An 18,357-nucleotide genomic window follows, 5' to 3' on the forward strand; every position below is an offset into this window, starting at 1 on the left:
AATATAATTTATATATCAACATATACTTTCTTTTCTTTAAAATAAAAACAGAAATAAGTATATTTTAAACATTTCTATGAGTTTTTTTTTCTTTCAAATAAGAGGTAAAAAGATAATAAAAATAAGTTTTCCAAATTCAACATCTCAATCAAGTATCTCCTGCTAATCAATTAAACCGTTCAACTTTTATTTGCTTAACCCGTGTCTTTTTTTAGGGCCGTTTGATACATAAATTTTTTTTTTCATTCCTGATAATTATATTTCTAAGAATTATATCTTCTAGAAATGTTATAAATATGTTTGATATGTCTTAGATGTTTTCGGGAATGAGACACATGAAAAAAAATTTTAAAAAAAATCCTCTTCATGGAAATCTTTGTTACCCACCCTCTCTCATGGAAAAATTTCAGTGATAAACTTAATTAAAAAAAACTATTCTTAAGAAGAATGTTAAATTCGTAGAAATGATTTTTAAAATATTCATACTAAATATAAAACTTTAACATTATTAATATAATATTTCTGGAAAACTTAAAAAGAATTATTAACCTAATATTTTTGGAAAACTTAAAAAGAATTTTCCTACCAAATACCCTCTTAATTTGATCTACAGAAATTCTTTCAATAGTATAATTGGGAAGAGTGTGAAATAATATTTTGTTAATATTTCTCGAGGGTCGTACATTCAACAAGGCAACTAAGGTCATGGCCCAGAGCCCCCAAATTTATAAGGCCCCCAATTTTTTTTAATAGTTGTATTATTAATATAAATTATTTTTGAAAAGTCCATAATCCATTTTTTAGTTTTTGCAAATGAAAAGTCACTCAAGAGTGACTCAGTAAATTTCTCAGCACCTGAACGTATAATCCCTATTGGCTACTTGTACGGTTTCAACATTAATGCAATTTAATTTTCTTTTGACAAAAAAAAAAATGTCATTTTTGGATCAGCCTCTCCGTTTCCTCTCTAGTCTCTCTCATTCTCATTCTCTCTATTTTGAGTTCTCTACTACTACATTCAAACAATTATTTGACTTTTCAACTTTCATATAATCATATTCTAATTTGTAAATTGGTATACCCCACATCATGTGACCAACTCCAATGCTCCATCTCCAAGTGACACGAAGAGGATACTCACAAACGTTGCTAGCATCTCAAATTCTCAATAGGTTTGATCATTTCACTCATTTGCTTTGCATTTTAATTTATAAAGCAATTGATTGAATTGAAATTAAATTGAATGAACATTTACAAATTACAATTGTTAAATCTTATTTTTTTTATTGTTTATCATTGTAGGTGCAAGCAAAGTGATTGTCACTACGATTTGGATTTTGGATACTCGTAGATGTGACGGTGCATAGTCGCAACTTAAAGAAATTTTCATTCATGGATTTAATTTTTCACTTTCCAGGTTTTATTGTTTCATTATTATCTTCTTTTAATTTTAAAATAATTTTGCTTGTTATTTTTATTTTAGTCTATCAGCAAAATATGTCAAATAGAAAGTATGCATCTGGTTTTGAAAATTGAAAAAAAAAGAATTGAAAAATTGATTCAATCTCAACAAGGCGCTCTTCATAAATTTGTTACTATTCATAAAAAGGATGTTACAACTAGTTCAACACATACAAATATGACAGAAAATTCTCATTTAGAAATTCCAAATAATACTAATACAGTAGAGCAAAAGACTGATAATGAAAATATTCAAGAGGTAGAAAATCTTAACAATATGAATAGTCCTAATCCTAGTCAAGAACAAGAGGATAATGAAAATTTACAATAAGTTAGTTTAGAAACAAAAAGGAGCTAAATAGTACATCAAATGAAGTTTCTAAAAATATTTATGATCCAGGACAATGGAAAAATATTGATGAAAACTTTAGAGATTTAATTGTTGACAATGGTTCAATTAGATATAATGATATGCAATATCCAAAAGATGAAAATAATAGACATTTTTCTTCATTTTACTACCAAAAAGTAATGCCAAATGGAGGTACTAGATAAAGTATATTGTTTTTTATGTAAGTTGTTTTGCTCAAAAAGTAGTGCTTGTATTGCTAATCAATTAGTTAATGAAGGTACTAAAGATTGGAAAAATATTGGTTCCAAGATTAAGAGTCATGAAACAACTTATGAACAAGTAACTAATATGGATAAATGGATCGAATTAGAAACAAGATTGATAAAGAAAAATACAATTGATACGGATATCCAAGAACAAATTAACAAGGAGAAGGAACGTTGGGTGAAGGTTTTGGTAAGGATTATAACTATAATTGAATATCTTTCTAAAAAATAATTTAGCTTTTCATGGGATAAAGGAAAAAAATATTCCAAAAATGCAAGGGAAACATTTTGAGTTTGATTGAGTTGTTAGCAAAATTTGATCCAGTTATGCAAGAGCATGTTAAGCGTATAAAAAAAGGTGACCTTCATAATCATTACTTGAGTAAGACTATACAGAATGAACTTATAGAATTGTTAACTTCTCAAATAAAAATTATTATACTAAAAAAAGTTAAAGATGCAAAATATTTTTCTATCTATCTTGATTGTACTTCGGATGTAAGCTATCAGGAGCAAATGACTCTTATTTTGAGATGTGTTGATACTTTCAGTTGTCCCGTCAAAATAGAAGAATACTTTTTAGAGCTTTTACAAGTCAATGACACAACAGGAAAATGTCTTTTTGAGGAACTTACTCGGGTATTAAAAAATATGACCTTGATATTAATGATATAAGGGGGCAATTGTATGATAACAGGTCTAATATGAAAGGTAAAAATCAAGGAGTACAAAAGAGATTGCTGGACATAAACCCTAGAGCATATTATACTCCTTGCAGTTATCATAATTTGAATTTAGTTCTAGGTGATATGGCCAATTCATGTACAAGAGCTGTTTCTTTTTTTGGAGTTTTGCAACACATTTATTCTTTGTTTTCTTCTTTGACCAAACGGTGGAAAATCTTACAAGAAAATGTATGTAAGTTTTCAGTTAAGTCACTATCTCAAACTAGATGGGAATGTAGAATTGAAAGTGTCAAAGCCATAAAGTTTCAAGCACAAAAAATAAAGGACGCAGCTGTTCAATCATCGAAAACTAGTGAAGATCCTAAGATAAAGAGTGAAGTCATATGTTTAGCAACTTATGAGATAGAAAATTTTGAATTTTTATTGGGAATGAATATTTGGTATGATATACTTTTTTATGTGAATTCTGTAAGTAAGATCATGCAATCTGAAGATATGCATATAGATGTTACTATAGATCACTTAAGAGGCCTTATAACTTATTTGAAAAATTATAGGGAAAATGGTTTTGCATCTGCATTAGAATCCACCAAAGAAATGACTATTGAAATGGATATAGAGCCCAAGTTCAATGAAAAATGTAAGATTCATAGGAAAAAACATTTTGATGACATTATTAGTGGTGAGATAGCTTATTTTGCTGAAGATTCTTTTCGCGTTGATCATTTTTTGTATATATGAGATCAGTGTATTTCTTCTATTGAGAGTTGATTTGAACAATTTTTAGAATACAAAAACATGTTTGGATTTTTATTTGATTCAAATTAATTTAAAATTTTGAGTGAAGATGAATTGAAAAAATATTGCATCAATCTTGAAAAGATTGAGTTTTGAGGACCATTCTGATATTGATGGTCTTGATTTGTTTTTAAAATTAAATTTATTGATACTATTAACATTATCTATGATTGTTGCAATTGCTAAAAGAAGTTTTTCAAAATTAAAATTGATTAAAGTATATTTGAGATCAATCATGCTATAAAATAGATTGAATGGATTAGCTATGTTATCTGTTGAGAGTAAGATGTTAGAGTTACTTGATTATAGAACTTTAATAAATAATTTTACAACTCAAAAAGCCAGAAAAATAACATAAAAATCATTATTCTATATTAGCATTATAACATAAGCCTCTGTCTTTTCTTTTCTTTTTTTGAAAAAAAAATAGGTCCCTATCTTAATTTTTGCCTTAGGCTCCGAAATTCCTAGATACGGCCCTGCATTTCTCATAGTACTCAATATTGATCCAAAACAAATTAATAAATTAACAATCATGAACAATGAATAATTAAATTGAAAAAAAATCTTTAAGCTCTCTTAGATGATGCAGGGCAAGCAAAGACAAGCATAATATGGTGGGTTATGGTTATATGTATGCCTACCCAAGCGTGTAGCTAGCTTGTCCCAAATGTTGACTAGTTGACCGAGGTTGATCCTTAATCCTATCCTTCACATTCAGTCAGAAAAATTAAAGTTAGCTCAAATGGAGAAAAGGGTTCTGCATTAGGATGTGCTTTGCATTAGGGGATGTGGGTCAAAGTAAAGCAAGAGTGCTTTGCATTAGGATGTGGGTCAAAGTAAAGCAAGAGTGCTTTGGTTGAATTGGGCTTACAAATACCTAATCAATTCAGTGCAAAGTGTGTAAAGATGGAAGAAAACGTGGGAGTTCTAATAAATTAATAAAATACTTTCCAATCGATATCATTATTGTCCAAATAAAGCTGGCATTAGCAAAACTGGTCGGCAATACCAAACGTTAACATCTAATACAAATTACTTTTGTTTGCACTACGATCTATTATTTCCTAAAGTTTTTTATGTTGATTGTGCAAGTGCGTGTCTCAAAATTCTGCCATTCAAATTTTCTATCACTGGGTCGGTTCTAAAGGAGATATAAGAGTGATTTTGTGAGAAACGATGAAGGGGAAGAAATAAGTTATGGATTTGAATTCTTTGACTAATAAAAATTAATAAACTAACAATTAATATTTAATGATAAAAAAAATTAGATCGACTTCAAATTTATAGAAAAACATTTCTTTTTATTGAATTTACCCCTGCATTTGCTTAATTATGATATCCATGTTTAGGGCAACTCCAAGTAATTACGGGTTATCAAAAATATTTTTTCAATCAAGATTAGCCTAACATGGATCAAACGTCGAATGAAAGGAGTTGACTCCAGTACTAAAATTATTACAATTTACGTACATATTATTCAATAAACTGAGACGCCCTTGATATGAATCAAGTACATGTTAATCAGATGACTTGACGTTGTTACTTGCTGATGGACTTTGACACTTCTCATCATGGAATCGTTGTCTCTTATATATAAGGGCCAATTTATGTTCTTTTGAATTGGATTCGACAAATGATTCTAACACTGACCATGTTTACAGTCAGAAAGTGCCTATGGTTTTAAAAACAATTTTCTTGTGAAAGGTCTTAATAATTAGTACTCTTACAAACTAGTTAAGAAATTAATTTTGGAATTTTATGTTTTAATAGTTAATATGAGTTAATATTATAAAATAATTATATTAGTTATTTATTATTAATGAATTTTATTTAATGCGATCAAATTAAGTAAGTATATTACTAAATAAGATGATATAAATTTAAATGAGTAGATGTTAGGGCTGACTCATTAGAGAATAATAAAAATCTTATTAAATTAATATATTATAAGAAGGTTATGATCTATAATATACTCTCACACACATGGTTTTTTTTTTCCTTCCTATATGAAGAGTTACAAAAATATTATTGAGGAATAAAAAGACCATGGTTGATGAAGAATCATAAAGTTGTTGTTACATTATTCATTGTTTTTGTTTGTGATGGATTGATGTAAAGATCTTGCAACAATTATTGAAGAACGCTTGAATGATCAAGAACCATCTATGGATCGAGTATTTTATCTAATTCATGTTATAGATCACAGGACTTTGGTGAATTGTTCTAATATGTGTACATGTGAATTTTGATTTCTACATAAATAATAAAGAATACTAAAACAAGGAATAAAGGTTGAAATTCCTACAATTAATAATATTTTTTATGAAATATTAGAATGAATAAAAAACCATGATAAAATGCATTAATAATATTTTTAAATGAAATTTTTTTATTTTTACATTTGATTTAAATATGATTTTGGTCGTTTTTTGTTTTAAGTCCTTAATTTTTTTGAAATTGAGTTTGTAATATTTTTTTTTTGTTTTTGATCCTTATTATTATGTTTTAGTCCTTTTAATATATTGTTTTTTTAATTCCTATAATTTTTATCATTAGCCCTTGTTAAAAAAATTAAAAAGGATTAAAGCAAATTATTCACATATTACAAAGATAAAAATGATATATATATATATATATATATATATATATATATATATATATATATATTACAGTAGCTAAAAAATAATTAAGACCAATTTATTTTAAACCAAAACAAAAAATACTCAAAATATAAGTCCGCTATATATTTTTTTTATAAGAAAGGAACAACTAATTCACAATGATTAAGAAATTTAGTTAATAATATATTTTTTTCAAAATTTATATTCTGTTTTTAAAATTATCCCTAAATTAATAAGGTATGTTCTTATTCTTTATTCAAATATTTTTATCAACTTTAAAATTTTTCTCACATAATACATCCTTAAAGAGAAACAATGAACTTTTAAGTGTGACTAAATCTTTGAGTATTAGTTTTATAGCTTACTCAAAAGATCAAAACTTGTAAGAATATCCCAAGGTTCCACCATAGAGGCACAAGCCCTAATTATGGTGATTATTCAGAAAATATTCATTGCTTTAATTTTAATTGTCTATACACGTAAAAAGGAAAAGTAATGTTCCTAAAATACTCCTCATACAAGACAAAGTTAAACTCCCAACAAGCTTAACATATTAATATATTCCACCTACTATTTACTAATTTCATAGAAATAACTTGTAAGTAAGGATATTTTTGTAAAAATAATTTATACAGGAGATATTCTAAATCGGTTCTTATATAAAAGGTTAAACACAATCTCTATTAATCCATTTGATTGACAAGTGATTTAAGGTCATGTTGCGGCTATTTAGCCGTAGGTGAACTTGCATTTAATTTCCTTCGTGGGAAAATTTCTTTGAACCATGCTCTGCAAGCATGAATTAGTGTGTCTGTAATCCAATAGATTGGGGGAATATTCATTGTCTCTAACCCAATACAAAAAAAAAAATCTTTATTTTGGTTCTTATAAAAAGCACCAAAAGGAAATAATTGTTTTTGGAGTGTAAAACAAATTGATGTTTAAAAAAAATGCTCATTTTATATATTTGTGATTCAATGCATACATGCAAAACTAATTTTTACTAATGGCACCCAAATACATGTTCTAATTTTCTGTCTCATTTATCTTGTTCCTTTAATTAAAATATGTATGACCAAAACACTAACAACCATGGAAAGATAAGAGCAAGTTTTACATGTGAAGCCCCATTATCTAGCAGCAGTTCCTAAAAAATAGGAACATGGCATATATGCTGAGCGGATTCAACTTAGATTTTATAATATAAATATTTGTTTCACAATAGTACAGTGGACCTTCAGCCAAATAAACAATCAATGCAACTATTTTTTAGTTATTATTCTTTTAAATTTATTGCTTTCTTTCAAATTTAATTGTTTACTCATATTTTTGTTAAAATTCACCTCCAATCAAGTATTTTTTTTTTTTAATAACTTTGAGAGCCCTCGTAAGATCAAGAGACAACTTTTCCTTCTTGGCAATTATATCACTTGATTCAAATATTCAAATTATGAAATTGTGTTGGAGCAGTCGAACTTTGTTCAGCTAATGGTCAGTTATTCACGCGACAACAAGCTTCCAATGACTTTTTTTTTCCTCCACTTCTTGTTAGTTTATGAGCATAATATTTAGTTTTAGGGTTAATGGCCCTTCGTAAAAGAAAAGGAAAAAGATTGATCTTAGTTCACAAAGTATTCTTAATTTATAATATAGCAATAAATTCCATATTTTGAAAATTGAAAAATGTTTTGAATTTCAAATATTACGTGAAAAACGGATACACAAGTTAAAATTTCCATAATTAGGTGATAGATTCAACTAAATGACTAACCCAGTTATAACCAAAAATAATGATTTTTATATGCAAGCTTGTATGTGAATCTCGGTTGTTTCTAGCTCCGGACTATAAAAGGCTATGGAGAAAAGTGTTGCAAAATATTGAAAGGAATTTGCAGCCATGTTTTTTGTGAAGCTTCAAATGATAAACTGAATATGGATATATTCTTCGGAGTTATTGGTCAGTGATCACACTTCATCTACTTTAAAGGGTAAGAATAGTATGTAAAATGAACTGATGAAGATAATGATGCCAGGGAACCCAAATTTTGGTCCCAGAGAAAAAATAGAATCATTAATTAATTAATTCTATAAAAAGTACCACAAGCCCCACCTTTTTGGGGGATTTTCTGGAACATAACATGGCAGGTATGGTCATCAATAGCATGAGCTAATTAGGTTGTTTCATTTTGTAATTGCGACCACTGTTGTGCTCAAACTTTTGATCTTTAAGCCAATGCCACTAATTGTCACAACTTTTCATCTGCTTTGATTATGTCAGAATTAGAAACTCAGAATATGGCTCGTACTTACCTACCTTAAAACAACTTGCAATTGGTTCATCAATATCTAAATATCATCTAAACGATTGATGTCACCCGAGGTCTGACGTCATATCACTAATTGATGTGAGATTTTTAACATACTTCCTTATGTCAAGGGTTAGACATCTCAAGTATAAAGTTTGCTAGTTTGAACATCTAGAATAATCTTACAATGACTCGATAGTGGGTGAGGTGATAGACCCAACAATAATTGTTATGATAGACTTTTATATCATCTTAAAATCAAGGAAGCACAAACACCTTTATAAAGTGGTGTATAAGCGTGTCAAACACATTTTGCACACAATGTTGTCCAGCACGCCTTAAACAGGTGTCGTCAAACATCTTTCAACCGTGTCATAATTTTTTTCCGACTCAAACACCTATTCAAAAGAGCTCGGACACCTCTCCAACGTTGCTTGAGCATGAGTGAATAAAGTGAGTTGGCACTTATTATTGGCTAAAGACTCCTTAGACAATGTTATCATATTAGAAAATAAAAAAATTGCCTTATATTAAAAATATTACAAGGCTGATAACATTATTTTGCGAGGTTCGTTATCACATAACTTAACTAGTTATTTTAACTTATAAGGAATATGGTTCATCTTATCTTTGATTTTTTTCTTTTGTAAACATGATCTCTCCTTGTATTCTATCTATGTGGATCATTATGATATGAAACTTGTAAAGCTTAATAACTTTGTCTTTTGAATGTGAATTATAAGTGGTGTCTCAATGTCCTATATTTTGGACATACATTAGCAATTTCAGTAATCTCTGTGTCTCGTGTTCATGTTGAAGCTGGTACTTCATACATAACTTAAAATTTTGGGTTGGACTTAATTAACTAAATCCTATAAAGTTACCTTATAAGGTAAGGATTGTCCTCACTTATATACATTATATTGATCATATCACTAGTCAATTTGAGATCCAAAAGACACCTTACATATTGTCATCCTATATTAGTTTTTATAAGTGTAAAAATGACAGTGGTATTTTTAAAATATTAATAGTTTATAATATAATTTTAATCTTTTATTTTAATTTTTAGTTTCAATTTGTTTCTTTAAAATATTTTACTTTGATCCTTAAGGTGTCTTTGTTAAACTAAGTTAGTCCTTCGGTCAATTTATTACACTAATTCAAGCAAGTTGCACTAAACCAAAAATGGCATTTTATAATAGGATTTAACATCAGTTATATATGAGAAACAACATGACAAAAATGCACAATGACATTTTTGCGATTAGGACAACTTGTTAATTTACATCAATTCTAATTTGAACCAATATAAAATGAGATTTTAAAAACTGGCAACTCAGTTTCATTCCAGTGGCATGCCCTCCAAACCTTGTCTTCTTCTTCCTCTTGCTTTATAACCTTCCTTCTCACGAGCCCTTACCATTGTGTTGTGTTCGTGTTGCCATAGTAGTAGCAGTAACAATAATAATAGAATTCTGTAGAGGACTCATAGTTCACATTCTAAGACAAAATCAAGAAAATTTATACCTTATTATTTCTTATTATCATGCCCCTTTGGCTATTAGGTACCTAAGACGAGTTTTACTTTTATTTGTGGTATAGTTTAGGAATCAGAATGTCAGAATGTGCCCAAAATTAAATAATTTTAGACTGTAAATTAGTGTGTGCTAAGAGTTCAGTTTCAGTGAGCCTTGGATGAGGGAGTGTGAGTCTTGAACTATACATATGAACTAGCTAGGAATGTGTAAGTCTTGATTATGTATTTGAAAACAATTAAAATTTAACCTTCCAAACCATATGTATGTCACATCAGTTTTGGAGAAAATTAAGGCGATGGGCTTGATTGAATTGGTTTAGGTGAGCTTAGACTAATTAAAAAGATAACCTGGGTACTTTAAGGGAGTTAGCATGATTTAAAGATTATGAACTTAGTGATCTAACCAATATTAGAACAAAGATATGATGATATCTAACTCCTCAAAATCTCATAGTTCTTTTTATAACAAAAATATTGAAATTTGATGGGCTCATGAAATTTATTAAGTATTACAAGATTATGTGTCCAATATAAACAAAGGTATTGTATTTCTACCTTAGACATGCAAAATCATTTTAGTTAAATGTATCCAAAGTGAAAAACTGGACTCAATCCTATGTTTTCCAAAGCCAAACTTAGTGCCCAATGCACTATCAAGGAACATGTGTCCAAAGTTTTATGAAAATAGCACTTGACATGCTAGATCTCTTAACGTCCAATTATGATAAAGGAAACTTAAACTGATTTTAAAGTTTCTTTCATCCAACATAATGGATATGCATGAGTTCTTTTCAAGAATGATTTTGCTTGAAAAGTTTCATGTTCTTTTGTTCCCTTGCCTTTTCAAAAATATCTCACCATTTGAATTTTAAGTGTATCTATTGGAATTTTTTATTCCAATAATTAATGTGGGTTAATATTATAAGACAATTATATTAGCTATTTATCATTAGTGAATTTTATTTTATGTGATCAAATTAAGTGAACCTCTTAGACTACCAAATCAAATGATATGAACTTAAATGAGCAGATGTCAGTGTTGGCCCATTAGGAGATAATGGGAACCCTATTAGGTTAATACACTATAAGAAGACTATGGTCCCCAATATACTGAGCCATCACATTAGTTTCTCTTCTCCATCTGAAGAGTTACGAAGTTCCTATTAAGGAATAAAGAGGTTCCGGTTGAGGAAAAACCATGAAATAACCGATTACCTACAAATTCAGATTCCGCTGCATTTGTTGATCAGTCATTATGAATCCAAGTATTCTTAAAACTCTTCCTAATAATCTAATGTAATGTGTTCTTGGTGGTTATTGGTATTTTATAAGGATCTCCTAAAAATCCAAGAGTATCTTCATTAGGTTGGACAAAGGCACAATCGAGATATGCTCTGTGCAAATCATTTTTGTGCAAGTAGTGGAGACAATGCAAGGTGAATATTGCTCAAAATTAAAAAGGAATATTGTACCTTTTGCCTTTCTCTCTCCACCACAAGCTGACACTTAGCAAGAAGACAAACTTTGTGTCTTAAAAGGAAAATTCGAAGGATATAATTAATCCCCACAACGTCATACCCATTGAAGCCTGTATAAAGAGAATGAAGCTTTGAAGAAGAAGCCTTTGTAATCAATGAAAACAAAATGTTGAAAAAAACTCTACTCAAAGCTCTCATCTTTGGACGATTATCTGCTCTAATAGTTCTATTCTTTACTTAGCAAAGTTAGTGTAAAAATTGGTCTATATTGCCTATCCTCTCTTTGAGAGTTGATTTCATTGTAAAGATTTTTAAACATTGCTTTTTGTGAAAACCATGAGTGATTTAGTAAACATTGAACATTTTGTTTTTTAACCAATCTTTGGGTGAGATTGTTCGTGTGACATAATGGACCTAAAGAATACTAGTTGTAGCTAGAAGTGTGACAATGGTAGAATATTGTTGTAATAACTTATGGATTAGTGGAACTTTTCTAGGATTGAAAGATAGCTAAATTAAACTTAAGGATGAGTGAACTCGTATAAAAATGAGCGCTATCACTTTTATTCAAACGTTTTTCTTTACATGCTTTCTTTTACACATTAATTTATGGACATACAAGTATTTGATAAGCCTTGAGAAAAGTTTCTTTAATTTGTGAAAAAAAATCATTTTTGGACAATTGTCTTGACAAACTTGTTTTCAGAAATTTTTTGCAAAACCATTTTTGAAAAACTTTAAGATCTCATTAACACGCTATTCAATCTCCTTCTACTGTGCTTATTTCAATTTATTCCTAGAAATTAAATGTCCTACTAGTTTAGGCATATAGATTTATTTTAAAAGCTCCTTTAGTAACTAAAACCAAGTAAAGAGAGTTAAGTGTCTAAAGTGAGTTAAGACAAAAATTAGAATAAGCTGATTAGCTTTTTAAATTAGCTTAAACAACTTTCAACTGAAAATTAATTCAACTTTTCAACTAATTTTTAAATTTTAACTACTTTTATATTGTTAAACAAAAAATTTCACATATAACTTTGTGCCAAGCTGTATTAGCGTAAGATTTACATGAATTTTAATTAATATTAAGAGAAAATATAGGCTATGTATTGATAATAGAAAACAATTTTACACTATCATTAACTCACAAATTATCATTTATGGGAAGGTTGTGTTAGAATGAGTTAAAGAATACATTAATATTTGTCTTAATTTTTTTATGATCAGTGAGAATTGAAGACATGTATAAAAGAATTTATAATAATTTATGCATGCATCTTACTAAATCAACTGAGTTAAATTTCTTCCATAATTAAGTAAATTTGAAGTTTAAATGTGTTTGAGTCTCTTATCTGCCATGCGTTTTGTTGAAGAACAAGGTTTCAACAATTTCAGCAATGTCATATTCGAAAGTGATTGTATGGGGGTGGTAGATAAAATTAAACAGAATGTGGTTGATGTATCTGAGTTACACACTAAATTTAACGAGTACAGAAACCTCATGTCCCATAACCAAACCTTTTATCCAGAGGTTTTGTTAGGAGGCAAGTCAATGATATTGTCCAACCTCATGTCCCAACTAAACCTTTTATCCAGAGGTTTTGTTAGGAGCCAATTCAATGATATTGTGCACCCCCTTTGTAGGGTAGTCTCATCTTTTCCTTGTCTCTTTATTTTCTATTATGTTCCTTCTTGTATTCAATTGATTATTATTGAAATGTCAAGATTTTTTAAGTATATATTTTTTAAGAGTTTAATTTTTATATATACACTAAGAGTAAAATAATTTTACAAATTACTATATATTTGAATTACTTTAAAATAATTATTTTAAAAATTAATAAATTTATTATATATGATAGATTGTGATTACATGACTGTATAAAACTTTTAATATTATAAATATATAATCATTTTTCTCTTTTTATTATTCTACAAGTCCCTGTATCATTTGATAATTTTTACTTAACTCTCTGACGTATTTATTTTCAATTAGATCTCTGAAATTGTATTTGTTTGTTAATTAGGTCCGAATGCAGAGACCTAATTTTAAAAAATACATATATGAAGGCCAAATTAAAAATAAATAAAAGTTTAAGGATTCATTAAATTTTTTTAAAAAAAGTCAACCATTTAATTCAAAAATTGGTAAAAGTTCATGAATCTGCAATAAAAGCTTAAGGACCCCATTAATTTTTTTTATAAAAAGTCAACGATTTAATTCAAAAATTGGTAAAAGTTCATGAATCCGCAGGGTAAACTAGTGGTAAAATTTCGTAAAAATTCAGGAATCTTCTTAGGAAAATATTTATAATGTCTGTCATCATTCTTTTATTTTCTTTTAGTAAAGTAGTGGTAAAATATAACAAAAAGCAATTGGTAACACAAAGAGAAATATATATATATATATATATATATATATATATATATATATATATTTAATCTCTATGTTCCCAAACGCATGAAGTTGGATAGGGTTAGTGGCTTAGTTAGTTGCATAATGCTATTTCTGGTTAGACGTAATGCTGGGAGGTTTATAATGATCATAATACCTTTCCAAAATTGTAAAATTCGTGTTTATCATTTAAAGAAGAATAATTCAATTTACATGACAGCCAATAATGTATTTTAGACTTATGTACCCTGGTGTGACGGTGTATACATAGAAACTCATCTTATTGGGTTCATATTTAAAAATTTTCGTCAGTTTCATAATGAATCTGACATATCTGATTCAAAGTATCCAACTAGATAGTAGCTGTAGTAGCTGTAGTGTGATCAAATCTTTATCACCCAGACATATCTTGATTTTCACTCTTCCTTTTTCTCCGTACAAATGCATGAACATTTCATTTAAATTAATATCAAATGCACAAAATGATTAATTAAAGGCTTTTGTTAATAAATGACTTAAGATGACGGGTGTTCCTCAACTTATTAGATCAGAGACCAATCTCATTCATGATATGTAACTCTCGCTAACTAGGAATGACAAATAGTATAGTTCATCCTACAAGTACCTACAAAAATATTCACAAATGAATAGAGTAAATACCTTCTTATGGGAAATGGTGGGTCTCGCCGGTATTTACTCATAAAAAATTAATGGAGATGAGTATTGGTACAAGTACTATAATACCTGTCTTACCAGCACCTATAATATATATTAGTTTAATTAAAATATATATTTATATATTTTTATATATTACTAATTACTACCTATTTTATTTACTTTTTATGAATTATGTAATTATTTCTTATATATAGAATTATAGGTAGCTTAATTTAATGGTAATTGGTAGGAAAGATAAGTTTTTGTTGACCCACATATAAATTTGTCATGCTGTTATATGTGAATTATGAATCAATGTATTTGGAAAGCATTGTAGATTGGGTGAAATTTGATTTTGGAACTTGTTATCAAACTAATACACGAAATATCATGTAAATTTATTCGTAATATATTTTTTTTATTACTTCAAATTTAAAATCAAGATAAATCATATTTCATTTGATGAATTATTTTTCTTTATTTTGTTATTAGTGAGTGAATGTTTAGTTAAAATTTAATCTTAATCAACTATTCATCATAACTTTTGGTTTTTGAATAGCTAGATTAACTAGTATATAAAATTTAGTATATAAAACATGACACTCCCTATAAAATATTTAATATATTAAATTTAAACACAACTATATAAGCCATATCTATATACTATATTATAAAAGAGAACCTCAGGAAAATTACTGGTGTGACCCTTCTTAGAAAATTGGCACCTGTCCCTTTTGCTGGGTTTATTGTCATTTTGATATGTTTTTGGTTTGTCCTGAGCTTCTACACGTCGGTGGTTTATGTGTTGGTTTTTTTATCAGCAAGTGGTTTACGTGTTAATTGTTTTGATCAGCAAGGGATTTTTGTGCCATGTGTCTGATGGCTAAGGTAGCTTCCACTCTTTGATTGGGCACGTGGTTTGGGGGTTTTGTGCAATCCCGTTGGTTGTTGTTGTGTCATTTTGGTTTGTTTCTTTTTCAAGTTTGAAAGCAAAGCTGGATTTGAAGGTGTGAGGCTCGGGCTTGGTCGTATCTTTTCTAACTTTTATGTGCATGGCTGTGATTTTCGTTTTAGTTTTCCAGTTTGGTTTTGTTCTGTTGTTGGGGTTGTTCTGTTTTTTTGTTGTGCCATTTTCGTTTGTTTCTTTTTCAAGTTTGAAAGCAAAACTGGATTTGAAGGTGTGAGGCTCTGCCTTGGTCGTTTCTTTTCGAACTTTTATTTGCATGTCTGTGATTTTCATTTTTATTTTCCAGTTTGGTTTTGTTCTATTGTTGGGGTTGTTCTGTTTTTTTGTTTAATGTCTTTGCGTTCAGTTTGGTTACAGTTTGTATGTGTGTTAGTCTTTTTCGTTGTTTTTCTTCTTTGGTGCTTTGTTTACTAACTTTTATATTGTGCATGTCTGTGATTTTACAGTTTTTCTTTGGTTGACAAGTTTCTTTTGGGGTTTGCTTTTCCTCCGTTGCTGGGTTTGACTGTGAGAAGAAAAGGTAATGTTTATGTTGTGCATGTGTGTTTTAGATTTCATTTGGCTTTTGCTGGGTTTGTTCTGATTTTTTTGTCTTTTTGTTTTCTTCTTCGGGTGCAACACATGTGTGGTTTACATGTTTGTTTTTTTCCTCGAAAAGGAACTGTTGTACCATGTGTCTGATGAATAAGCTAGCTTGCATTGTTTGATTGGACAGGTGGTTTGGGTCTTTTGCAGAATGGTGTTGGCCGTTGTTGTGTCATTTTCATTTGTTTCAGTTTTCAGTTTGAGAACAAAACTGTTTGTTTGGTTGGTCGTTTGTTTTCTAACTTTTATGTTGTGCATGGCTCCTATATTATAAAAGAGAAACATAGGAAAATTACTGGTGTGACCCTTCTTAGAAAATTGGCACCTGTCCCTTTCGCTGGGTTTATTGTCATTTTGATGGGTTTTTGGTTTGTCCCGAGCTTCTACATGTGGGTGCTTTATGTGTTGATTTTTTGATTCGCAAGTGGTTTACGTGTTAAGCAAGTGGTTTACATGTTAATTTTTTTTATCAGCAAGGAATTTTTGTGCCATGTGTTTAATGGCTAAGCTAGCTTCCACTCTTTGATTGAGCACATGTTTTGGGGGTTTTGTGCAATGTCGTTGGTTGTTGTTGTGTCATTTTCGTTTGTTTCCCAGTTTGGTTTAGCTCTGTTGTTCGATTGGTTGTGAGAAGAAAAGGTAATGTTTTTTTTGTTGAATGTCTTTGTCTAATTTTTCTATTGTGCATGACTGTGATTTTACATTTTTCCTTTGGTTGAGAAGTTTGTTTTGCAGTTTAGTTTTGTTGAGGTTGATTGGGAGAAGCTAAGGTAATGTTCATGTTGTGCATTCTTTGCTTGAGAGGTTTGTTTTATAGTTTGTTTCATTTTCAAGTTTCAGAGGAAAACTGTTTGTTTGTTTGGTCGTTTGTTTTCTAACTTTTATGTTGTGCATGGCTGTGATTTTCCTTTTTGTTTCCCAGTTTGGTTTAGCTCTGGTGTTCGGTTGGTTGTGAGAACAAAAGGTAATGTTTTTTTGTTGAATGTCTTAATCTAATTTTTCTATTGTGTATGGCTGTGATTTTGCAGTTTTTCTTTGGTTGACAATTTTGTTTTGCAGTTTAGTTTTGCTGAGTTTGATCGGGAGAAGCTAAGGTAATATTCATGTTGTGGATTCTTTGGTTGAGTAGTTTGTTTTACAGTTTGCCTTTGTTTGGGTGTTAGTTTTGAGTGTTGCAGATAAAAATTATACTTTTGTGCCCAAGTTTGGGTTTGGCTGAGAGAAGTTGAGGTTTAAGTTGAGGATGACTGTTTTTTGTATGGTTTGTTAACTTTGGTGCTAATGGATTCTTATATGTTAATTCTGTTTAGTCACATGTGCAGATGTTTTGTCCACATGTTTATTTTTACTGATTTATATGGAGTTTATTGTGGTCTATGTGTGCTTTGTGAATTTTCTTCTTTGTTTTGTTAGTGACAAGCTGTTAGCTTTGGTTTGCAATGGTTGAGGTGGTAGTTTAGTTTTTTCGCCGTTTGACTATATGTTTGTATCTGATGATGATTAGCTGCTGATATACTGATACATTAATTGTTGTTTCCTTCTGATAGTGGACAGGTGCTATCTTGTACACTCTGGGAAAATTACTGCTTACAGTTTTTGTCTTATTTGGATGATATTGAAGATGAAAGGCCGATCGTTATTCTCTTGACTCATGCTAGGATTAAGGAAGCACAGGGTCAGTGTAATGTTAGATTTCTCAATTTCCATGCTTACTTGATTATATTTTTTTTGGGTCTAATCTGTAGGATCATATCCGGCATCGGTCAGTAATTCTTTCAAGGCGTCTAAACTCATGATCAATGACCTCGTGCTGGAAATTCAATAATTTAGAGAGAGGTATTTTGGTAATGTGTTACTTATGTGATTGTAATTTCAAAATGTTAAATATGTAAGTAATGTTTGCTGGGCTTTTGCATTTGTTGTATTGTTATAACCTTTTAGATTTAGGGATCGAGGTTAGATCAATTTTGGCGCCTATTGGACAAGGGAGTTCACAGGTTTCAGGGTCATCTCAATTATAATCAAAAAATGCATTTCTGTCAAAGACTGAAGTAAAAAATATCTCTCAGATTAATGCCAGTTTAGAGGTGATGTTCTTATTCATTTGTAGCTTTTCTTTGTAGAAAATCTAATGTCAGTTTCTTCAAACAGGAGTATGTTTGTGTTACTGTCGCCAAGATTACAACTATAGTGATGGACAACTATTCATGGTGCTATCCGGCTTGTGGTCAATGATATAAAA

The sequence above is a fragment of the Glycine max genome, chromosome 20 (genome assembly GCF_000004515.6).
Source record: "Glycine max cultivar Williams 82 chromosome 20, Glycine_max_v4.0, whole genome shotgun sequence".
Lineage (NCBI taxonomy): Eukaryota > Viridiplantae > Streptophyta > Magnoliopsida > Fabales > Fabaceae > Glycine > Glycine max.